The sequence below is a fragment of the Nothoprocta perdicaria genome, unplaced genomic scaffold, assembly GCF_003342845.1.
Source record: "Nothoprocta perdicaria isolate Ctin4 unplaced genomic scaffold, notPer1 scaffold_308, whole genome shotgun sequence".
NCBI lineage: Eukaryota > Metazoa > Chordata > Aves > Tinamiformes > Tinamidae > Nothoprocta > Nothoprocta perdicaria.
Genome location: NW_020455542.1, coordinates 13,020 through 23,210, shown reverse-complemented (window position 1 = coordinate 23,210; position 10,191 = coordinate 13,020). Strand labels below are relative to the sequence as shown.

Here is a 10,191-nt window from a genome sequence, read left to right as displayed (position 1 = left end):
GGGCCGGGGCGAGCAGGCAGTGCGCGCGGGGAGGCGGAGCGCGGCGGGCGCGCGGGTCACGTTGCTGCCCGCGCGGACTGCGCGGCGGGACCGCTCTTGCCCCGCTCCCCTCGCAGCCAGGCTGCGGGCACCTCGCTGCCCCCGCCGCCGTAGCCGAGCGCGGCGGGCAGCGCTAGCCCTCCTGTTCAGCGCCGCGGCACCGTTTGCTGCGGCAGCGGGTCCCGCTACTCCTGGCCGTGCAGGAGCAGCCGTTTGCCCGGCAGCCGCCAGCGGTGCCCTCGCCGCCCTCAGCTCTCGGAGGTGCGGGTTGAGCTTTGTCGCGCTGGAGCCTCGGCCGCTGCAGGTGCCCTGGCAGCAGCGCCCGCGGCGCCCCAGGGCTGCCCGGGGGTGAGCGTGGGTGCTGAGGGGCCGGGTGCTGTTCCGCACTGTGCACAGTAATAACTGCACGAGAGGGCTCCGCTCCGCTGCGCTGCAGCGGGTGGGCACGGCTGCGGGGCTGCGCCTTGCTGGAGCTGCTCTTGCAGCTGCGCTCTGCAAAGAGCCCTCTCCTAACGTCCACCGGGACTGTGCTACAGTCATCCTCGTGAAATGGTCCTTCCGGCACCTTCAGATGACATCTGTAAGCGTGTCTGCTCTTTGCACTGTGAGGCAAGCTTTACAAAAGTATCTTTTTTTTTTTTTTTTTTTTTTTGAGTTTTGTATTGCAATTTTTAGCTAAGCGAAACCACCCTTCACGCACAAGACTTCCCTCTTTCCTCTCTTGCTGCTGGGGAGAATAGCCAGCATTTCCCCACCGCATTTCTGCCACGTTGGTGACTTGGCAGTTCCATTGTTAGCTCTACTCGCTTTTTGCTGGTGCATTGTTGGGTCCATGTAACAACGGCTATAGCTCCTGATGCCTTGTGCTAGATCATAGGCTCATATCTGTGATTCCCTTCAGAGGTGATGTGACCATTTCCATTTCCCCATTTAAATCTGGGCCCATATTTTCTGGTAAGCTGAAGCCTGTTGATTTGGACAGAAGATGGACAGGGAGATGGTTGGCAACCATGCATAGGAGATGGACGTGGTTGGCAAGCTGCATGTTTTTGGGGAACTCGCCGTCTATTTGTCACTGCTGAGTGTGTGTCTGGGGCTCACGGAGTGGTGACCTGTCAGCTTGTGGGGCACAAATGTTGGATGTGGGGCTAGCAGGTCCTGCACTGCCAGGACAGCGAGACAGCAGAGCCCTTCTCTGCAGGCTGGTGTCTTGCGGGGCGATGTGGTGGGATGTTCCTGTCTGCACAGACCAGGCTACTCTGATACAGGCAGGGCACCTCCTGAGAACAGATCAGGGATGTCTCCTGCTAATGGAGAGTTAGGCTGGCACTAAGTAGAAGCACGACAGAAAACACTGCAGCTCACAGAGACAGCTGGCTGCTATTTGTGCTGGAGTCAGCAGCTATCAAGGTGCAGAGCCCTTGAGTTGTTAGGGGTTCTGGGTCATGCTATGACCCTTTAGGTAGCCACTCTGATGAAATTGAAAAAAAAAAAAAATCAAAAAACACCCCTTAATTTCCAGAGTTACTTGCCCGGCCCAAGCAGAATCCTGCCCTGTTGCTGTAAATGTTTGGGTGAATCTTTTTTGGCAGCCTGGTAGTGAAAAGGCACTAATTGCCCCAATGCTCCTCAGCTGCTTGCACCTTGCTCATGAATGAGTGATTGTAAAGAGGGTGTTGTGGCCAAGAGGCAAAGCAAAGCAAGAGACAAGCTGGTGTATCCACTTCCAGAAATGCTGCAGGGAGCCAGGGTTTCTCTGCAGGGGTCAGATTAGAGAAGAAAAGTAACAGAAATGTTGAGAGAAAGGTAATATGTAATAAAAATAATCTATTTGTAATGTCCTGACATTATCAAGAGTCCAAAGCATTTGTAATGAGTTGGGGTATTGTCAAGGGAATCCCGATTCAGTTTTGCCAATCGAGTTGCTCGTCATGGTGAACAAAAAAGTTGAGATGAGAGTTTGAATTGGTAAATTGTTGAAATTCCCCAGTCAGAAGAGCTGCTTTCGGGCTAGTGTTGCTTAGGGTAATTGTGGCAAGTCTTATGACTGCTTCTTGGTTTGGTTTCCACCCCACTTAGTGCAGCCCAGCTGTGTTGATGTGACTTTGTGTTTCAGGAGAGGATGGCTTATTCCTGCCACCTGTGAAGTTCAAATCTACATCTGCGAGTCAAGGGCCTCTGGCCAATTTCTATCCCATTGTAGGCATTAAAGCACTTGGACCTTTATTGAGCAAACTGTCATATTATAAGTACCTTAATATCGTATATTAACGGAAGTGAGCAGCATGGCCTGTGGTAGGAAAGAGGTGCTGACCAATTCCAGAGTATTAGCTCTGTATACCCAGGAAACAGCTGACTTGATTTCCAAGTCTTTGATTCCTTATTGGTGACTTCTGGTGGCAACTTCTGTTCTGAAAAGAAAATGGGGAAGGGCTTAGCCTGGAAAGGGGCATTCCCACATATTGGGAAGAAATGAAAGAGCCTGAAACCACTTCTGGTAAATGTGTAAGTGTATGAAGCTCACTGCTATAATATTTCAGTAGCAAGAATTATTTTTAAGAAATTAGTTTCAAGCCATAGCTGCCTTTCCTGCAAGGAAAAATTGTATTTGCTATTGTATATGTTTGCTGATTTATAGATTAGTAGTTTAACACCCTTTTTCACTTCCTTTTTTTTCTAGGTGGGTGATCAGACTTGTCTTCAGAGCAAAAGAATGCCCCAGTCTCCGATGCTGGTGCTGATTGACTGCTTCAGTGAGGTGAGTTGCTGGAATTCTGACATGCATTTCTCGGGCTTGATGCAGCACTGCGTGGTTGCTGTCAGGTGGGGGAGCAGGTGAAGGGTATGGCCTGGCACAATATTGGCCTCGCTTTACTGCTCCTTACAAGCAGGCCACTTTGGCAGAACTGTGCCAGCTGAGGTGACAGAAACTTTGCTGTCAGCTCCCGTTTTATGGTCCCTGGAGCAGAGGTGGCTTTGGCAGTCACTGCGTGGGGAGCGGGGCTGGCTGCACCGCTCCGGAGGGCTCATTGGTGAGATGAACTCCTGCGGTCGTGCCTAACCAGCTTGGGTATAAAGCCAGTGACCAGCTAACGGGGTCCCAAGGCTTTTGTTTGTGTGTCCTTTGGCTGAAGGCAAGGCCCCATCTATTTAAAAATTCCCAGGTGTCTGAATAGCAGGGAGAGGCAGCAGAGGTGGTTCTACTGTTTTTCTGTAGTCCAAGTGAGTTTTGGCTTGTCCTGCCTCTGCTTCTGTTCCCCTATTCCTTGTGTAATTTGTTCCCAGCTGTACCTGCCACAAGTGCCATGCTTTCCCCAAGGTGTTTACATTGGACCTGCACATATGGATTTGATAGGGGATTCCTGCAGTGATTAACAAGTGCTCATAGGTCAAAGCTGCAGTGAAATTAATTGTTCAGAGCCTATGTGCCTCGAGGCGCCCATGAAAGCGGTGTAACTCACTCCATGCAATGCCACCTGCGTGGAACAGTTGTCTCAACTACTTCCATGGGAGAGGGAAGGGGAGAAAAGTGATATTCAGGAGAGGTTTTATTTGGGCTGAAGTCCTGCTCTCTGGAGTTGTTGTTTTTCAACTAATTGAAATCATGCACTGTAGTCCTGCCCGGGAAATGCTAGCAAGAGCTGGCCTGGCTAAGAGGGCCCCTTGCTTTGAAGCCATGAGCCACTGCTGTTCACTTCTCAAATCTAGACCTGAGTGTAAAACCCTGCAATCAAATAAAACTAGTAGCCAACTTCAGGGTCACTGAGGTAGTAACTTTTTGGGGCTCATCTGAGGAACTGTCATTTGACTCTGCTTCCAAAAATATTTCAGTGAGCCAAGATGATGCCAGGCCTCCCCCAAATACAGGGGAGCTCCTTGAAGGCATCTCTGCATTAGTGCAGAACAGACTCCCTCACACAGACCTTGCACACGTAGGCTCACTGACTGCTCATACAGGTAGGGTTTGGGATATGATGGGATAATGAGCCTAAGAACATAGGGGTTTGACATGTTGTGATAGTCGTTTCATCTGTGTAATTGGCAGCGCTTATTTTATTTGAGGTATTGGATGCTCTTTGACGTGTAAGTGCTGGACTGAAGCTTAGGAGTTGCATGCTTAAAATATCATTTCACTTGAACTAGTATGCATTGATTTCCTTTTTATAAATGGAAATTGAATAATGTGTATTAATATATATAATTTGTAATATGACCTGACTGATATTATAACTACTTGGCCAAGTCATTAAGGTCCACCATAACCTTATCAGTACAGAGCTTGTCCCAGGTCTCTGGGCAGCTGTGCTCATGGTGTGTGCTGCTTTGGCAGTGCCTCCCGTGCCTAGGCTTTCCTCAGGAATTGCTGGGAGATGGATGGTTGTGCAGGACACACGCAAGCTGGGAATAGTGCTGCGCTGGGAGGAGGCAGAGGGTCTCTTTGGGAGGATGTTATTGTTCAGGGTCAAGTTGGTGTCCTCAGCGAGCTCCTGAGGTGGGAGCTAGCGACGTGACCGTGCTGCTTGCATGAGCACTTGACCTTGCTCAGTTCGGGCAGGGCTGAAGTGCAGGAGGCTCGGGGAGGTGCCCTGAGGGCAGTGACGCTGGTGGGTGCCTGTGTGTGCCCCTTGACTAAGGGCAGCCTCGCCAGGCTGCCCCACAGGAGGAGCTTGCAACAGATCTCTGGGAGACTGCTGCTGCTCTCCAGCCCTGTACGGTAAGTCCTCGTGTTTTAGTCCAGCTGTAGGGTGGGTGCTGAGGCTCTTCCACTGTGCACATGCACGTTCCTACAGGAGTCATGATTTTTAGGGGTTTTTTATACTCGCTTTTTCCAATTCTTGTGTCGCGAAATAACCAGGTCGTGACTTTTTTTCAGTAGGATTAGTTTGCAGAAAAAAATATGCAGTTAGACTGCTACAGGTAAAAAGCACTGAACTTCAGTGTTTCAAATGTTCAAAGAAATAGATCCAAGTATTCCCAAGGATCTGTCCAGCCTGATTGTATGTTGAAAAAGGCAAAGAAAAAGATTGCAGTACCCTGATAATTCTGCTTTTTTTCGGGGCTGAGCACAAGCCCCTAAAAAACTTGAGGCAACTCGAGTCTTAAATTAGTCATTTAGTGTATTTAGATGTACAACCACAAACCTTCCCTTCTGTGTGGAGATATGCCCGAAGGATGTGGACTTCTATGAGAATTAAATTACTTGTCCTAACATTCATGTTGCTAGCAATGGTAGTCACTTAAAGCCTCCCACAAGTGCACTATGTATGACATGGTTCTAGTAAGAGTAACTTATTCCAGTTATTACTGTAGAAAAGATCCCCGAGGATCTTGATACCTAGAAAACCTGGAGGTATCAGGGAAATATTTAATCTGACCCTAGTTGAATGCAGGGCAGGTGACACTGATGGAAATAAGGAACCATGAACAGAATGGGAAAGGCCTTGAAATGTTCACTGAATTAAGAGCAGCACAGATGTCTTCTGAAGTGATCCTTGGAGGGAGTGAGTGGACCAAGTGGAAACCTTTCCAGAGGTCATGTAGCATTTGAGCCTTTTAAGGTTTTTGTTGGCTTGTTTTTGCTGTCTATCTGAATATTTTTGGCTGCCAGCTTGATGTAGCATTGGAGAGCACTGGGTAGCAAGTAGCTCATTTGCAGATGAGGATGGTAGGTCAGGACTAAACAGCCAAAGGCAGGTTTTCATAAGCTCAGAATAGTACATTGCTGGGAGTAGTGGAGAACAGAGTTGTCATTATGGTATTAAAACCCAGACAAGTCAGACAGTAATTTTGAACACATCCCGTTTCCATACAAATTTTTAGTGCTATAAATAATTGTTGAGAAGGGGAAAGACAACTGCTGTACTTGCATTTTCTGGAAAATGCTCTGTAGTCTTGTTTTCAGTTTGGGAGTTCTAAAATAAACCTCAAATTATCCAGCATCCTCATATCTCACCCAGGTAATCAAAAATGTCATTGTGCAGAAAGACCCCTGGTGATTTGAGACAGGGTACTAGAGTCCTGCCCTAATCTGATCAGGAATTGCATTGCCCTGAGATGGATCTGATCTACCTTTGTGGATTATCCCACAGACCAGTGCCTTGAGCTTGGCTTGCGTGCACTTTTACTTCTTGTCAAGGAAGGGCTTCCTGCTCAGCCTTTCTGGAAGCCTTCCTCTCTTAGATTCAGCCTGATAATTTCATTAGGTTTAGGTTTTTGCTTCTTTGGATCATTTTCCTTGGAAATGGCATTTTGTTCTTTGCTCTCTCCATCTGTTTCTGTGTTGATAAATCTGCTGTCTACCTCATGGAATCAAGTTAAAGGAATTTAGTGTTCCTAGAATGAAGTTGCTTAAAGACCATGCTGGGGCAGGAAGAGATTTGTCTTCCTTTTGGTAGGTGCTCTTAAAGATTTCACTCTACTGGGTAACCATAGTTGTCCTGCATAGAGATTTTCATGATTTCTCCTGTCGCTTTTGTTTATGATGTCTAAAATTCAAGATGATAGAACCTATGTACTGTAGGAAGCCAAGAATTCATCTCAAGCCTGGTCTGTTTTGAGCACCAGAGGTTTGCTATGTCTTGGTGTCCAACAGGTCATACCTGGATGTCCAGCTCGGCTTCTCCCCTTGTCCTGTAAGTGCAGCTGAAGTGCAGAACTCCTGTGTTTGCTTGTGAAGTCAAAAGGCATTAACTTTGGAGAGCTACTCTTTCCTTGGGAAATCCATCTTCCCTTGTTCTCATCTTTCTCATAGCTCCCGCTACAACCACATATCCTGCCTCCAGTGCCCTGAAGTGCTTGGGCCGAGTGTTCTGCGAGGGGAGCCTCGGAGATGCAGGGAGCTGTTAGGTTGGGCTGGGGATCCTCGCCCTGGAACAAGTTCATTAACTGTGTGGTGGTTATAGCACAAAAGAGCTGAGTTTTGTATAGGGGCGTCCTTGCCTCTTTCAATTATATTTCGACCCCTTCAAAACACCTGCAACACATAGATCTATACAATTAATGTAGTTCTTTATTAGGGCCCTCTGGAGACTTTTAGGTTTCCATTTAGGGTATCTCCTTTACAGCTTTTAAAGTTAATTGAAGAGTTTAATTTGTACAGCTCCGTTAGTGCTGTAGTAAAAGATTCTTTTCATAAATCTGTGCCATTCCCCAAGGGTGTTTTAAACCCGAGCCACCTTCTATATGGTTATATATGCGAATCAGGTGCAAGGATGATGACCAAGTCCTGTAACTGTATTTGGTAAAAAGATTTGCAGCTTAAGCCGATCTGCAGTGAACTTCCAGTAAACCCCAAGCTCTCCAGCAGAACTGAGACATCTGCAACCAATTTTCTCCTCCACGAAATAGATGTTAAGTGATCTCTGCCTTAATCACTGTACATGGGAGCCTATGCAGGGATGGATGCAGAACCCGAGCTGTTTCCCTGCTTCCCAAAGTTCATGGCCAAGCTTTCCAATGAACTTTAACGGCGGGGAGGCAGCAGCTGATGAGGAATGATAGTTGGAAAGAGTGTTTCAACAGTGGCCTATGCACAGCTGGTAGCCCCACTCTTGTTCCTGTTGCCTAACTCTGAGCTTCACGTCAGCAGCGCCACTTCTCAGCACAGATTTTTTAGTGTATTTTTCCATTAAAAGGCTGATAAATGGGCGCTAGTGAATCCACTCCCAATCACGATTTGATTGGGATTTTCCTGATAATAAGCTATTGTGGTATTGATGCTATATTGCAAAAACATGAACCAAGGGGCACATTTAACAAGCTGTAGGTTAACAGTCAGCCAGACCCATTTCAGAGGGCAGATCTGGATTGCCAAGGCAGAAATTGCTGCCCTGCCAAGCCAGAACAGAAAACAAGACTTGAGCATTTGCAAAACGGATCTGTGAGATGGGTCATGTGCAGCTTCTGAAATAGGGCAAAGCGGGGAGCACGACGGAAATATCTTCCACGGGCAAAGGAGAGGATGGCTGAAAGGCAAAGCCAAGCAGGAGCTGACGCCAACTTTGGCCAAAATGTACTTGGGTGTTTTTCTGTACGTTACAATGCAGGTAGCTTCTGCAGTTGGTTTCATGTCCAGAGGCCTCTGGACTATCTGGCATGTTCTCTCTGACCACAGACAGGTATGTTCTTAAGTACTTGAAAATAGTGTAAGGCGGATGCCCAGAACGATGAAAGAAGTTTTAGAAGGACTTTCTGACCAAGGCAAGAGTTGAGATTTTCTGCTTTCTTTCAACTTCCTTAGCCAGTGATAAAGGAATTTTGGAAGACAGAAAAACAAAATGTATTTCCTTGTATTTCCCCATATATTATATTTTTTATATATATGTATTTGAAAAAAAGAACCACAGGGAAACTTTGTTGCACTGCTTGGGTGAGTTTTTGTTTGTGTTTGTGAATGTAAAAATGTCTGTTAAGAAGGTGGGTCGCGTGAATGCCATGGAGAAAGCCTGCTCGGGAGTAGCTCTCCTATGGAATTGCTGAGTAGTTGACACCTCGATTGGTCCTTTAATGGGTTTCTCCTTGTACCCTGAGCACTTGGCACTACAGTGAACTGTCTTCTGATGCGGTGGTTAGGTAGGATTAGGCATATTAGAAGGTTCTCTGTGTGGAGTTTAACTACTGATGTTCCTCCCCCTGCTATTTTAACAGGTGAAGTCAGCATGTTGGCTGTGCAGCAGAGGTGTGTGTTAATTTTTTTCTTGTCATTAACTAGATAGGTCTCAATATGCCTCTTGGAATGAGCTACTAGGGAGGGACAGGAATTCCAGAGCAAAGGATTGTTAGAAACTCTAAAAGCAGCAGTGGTCACTGAAGAGAGAATAGGATCGGGACTAGTTTGGGAAGCACAAATATCCCCTGCCCTCCCTCCTTTGGGAAGCCAAAACGTCTAAGGAGTGGCAAGGGACTGGAGCCAGATTGAGGTGGCCCCGGAGGGACATTTAATGTATAAGCCCTGCCTGCTGTTAACTCATCCAGGCTATTGGAGGAGATGAGCAGATCCTCTTGGATAATTGTGCAATAATACCCTTTTGCTTTTATCTTGCCACTTTCCACCCCTTCTAAATTTTGTCGTCTGCCTTGTGCATCTACAAATGTGGCTTTAAACACTGTGGCACGAGCCCCGCAAGCCTTTTGATTTCGTCTATTGTCCTTATACATTGCTAAAACTCATGGCAAATATACTTTATGCCTCCTATGCTTCTTGCTTAAGTCTTTTTTAATCTTCTCCTGTGAAATGCTTTGAGAATGTCTAATTTGCCTGCTTGATTTTAGAATGAGCTCAAGACCTTCTGAGGCTTTGCATGAGCAAATGGACACGGACTAACTGAGTAAATCTGGATTCCATGTTCTCATCAGTAACGTGACAGGCTCGATGAATCCTTCACATAATTGTCTTTGATGGGAGAGTGTGAAAGATTCATCTTCTACCAGAAACACTGGTATTCAGAGGAGAAAAAAAGAAAGGCAATGCCAGGATTTGTTGTCTCAGTTCCTTCTGTTCCAGCTCAGCATGGTGATGGTGAGGCTCGTCTGCAAGCAAGTCCTGCTCACTGTGGCTCAGACGAAAACAGTTTGTGGCCTCAAACAAAAGCCTTTCCAAGCTTTGATAAAATCAGTATGCCTGTGCCAAGTTTTACACTGGCAAGTTAGGTCAACCTGTATGACCCCATTATAGACCAAGTAGTAATAAAATCCATTACATCTTAGACTGACCATTTATATTTCAATTTTCTTTCATTCTCCACTGTAGTAACTTCTTGTTTTTCTTGAGTTTCCCCTTGAGAACTGGGGTAAAATAAGTAGTTTATATTTTGACAGCCTCTGGGACAAGTGTGCTCTGGTGCATGTCTACGACTCCTACCCATGTCACGAAGGCGAACAAAGAAGTCAGATCGAGGGAACAGCATGAAAACAAATCACCAGAGCCAGCTCCTTGGTAGGTGACACTGAAGGAGTACCGGACCGTTAGAGGAACTCGCTTTGTGCAGGAAGCCCTATGCATAGTCTGTTGAACAGCAGCTTGTGTAATGTACTCAGTCAATTTGATTTCTCACTTGCACCTTCAGTAAACCAGGAGATAGCGTGTAGGAGGTAAGTAGTTACTGAAGTTCCTAAGAATCAAGCAAGAAACTTCCTGAATTTTCAGTCTATTTC

At 46.6% G+C, this 10,191-nt stretch overlaps 1 long non-coding RNA gene across 1 annotated transcript; it reads left to right on the top strand.

Annotated features, from left to right (window-relative positions):
* Positions 1-2,725: 2,725 nt before the first annotated feature.
* Positions 2,726-9,373, top strand: LOC112950104. Its single transcript, XR_003249952.1, has 3 exons — positions 2,726-2,797; positions 8,686-8,716; positions 9,310-9,373. It is a non-coding gene; the product is annotated as an uncharacterized LOC112950104 (long non-coding RNA).
* Positions 9,374-10,191: the final 818 nt, after the last annotated feature.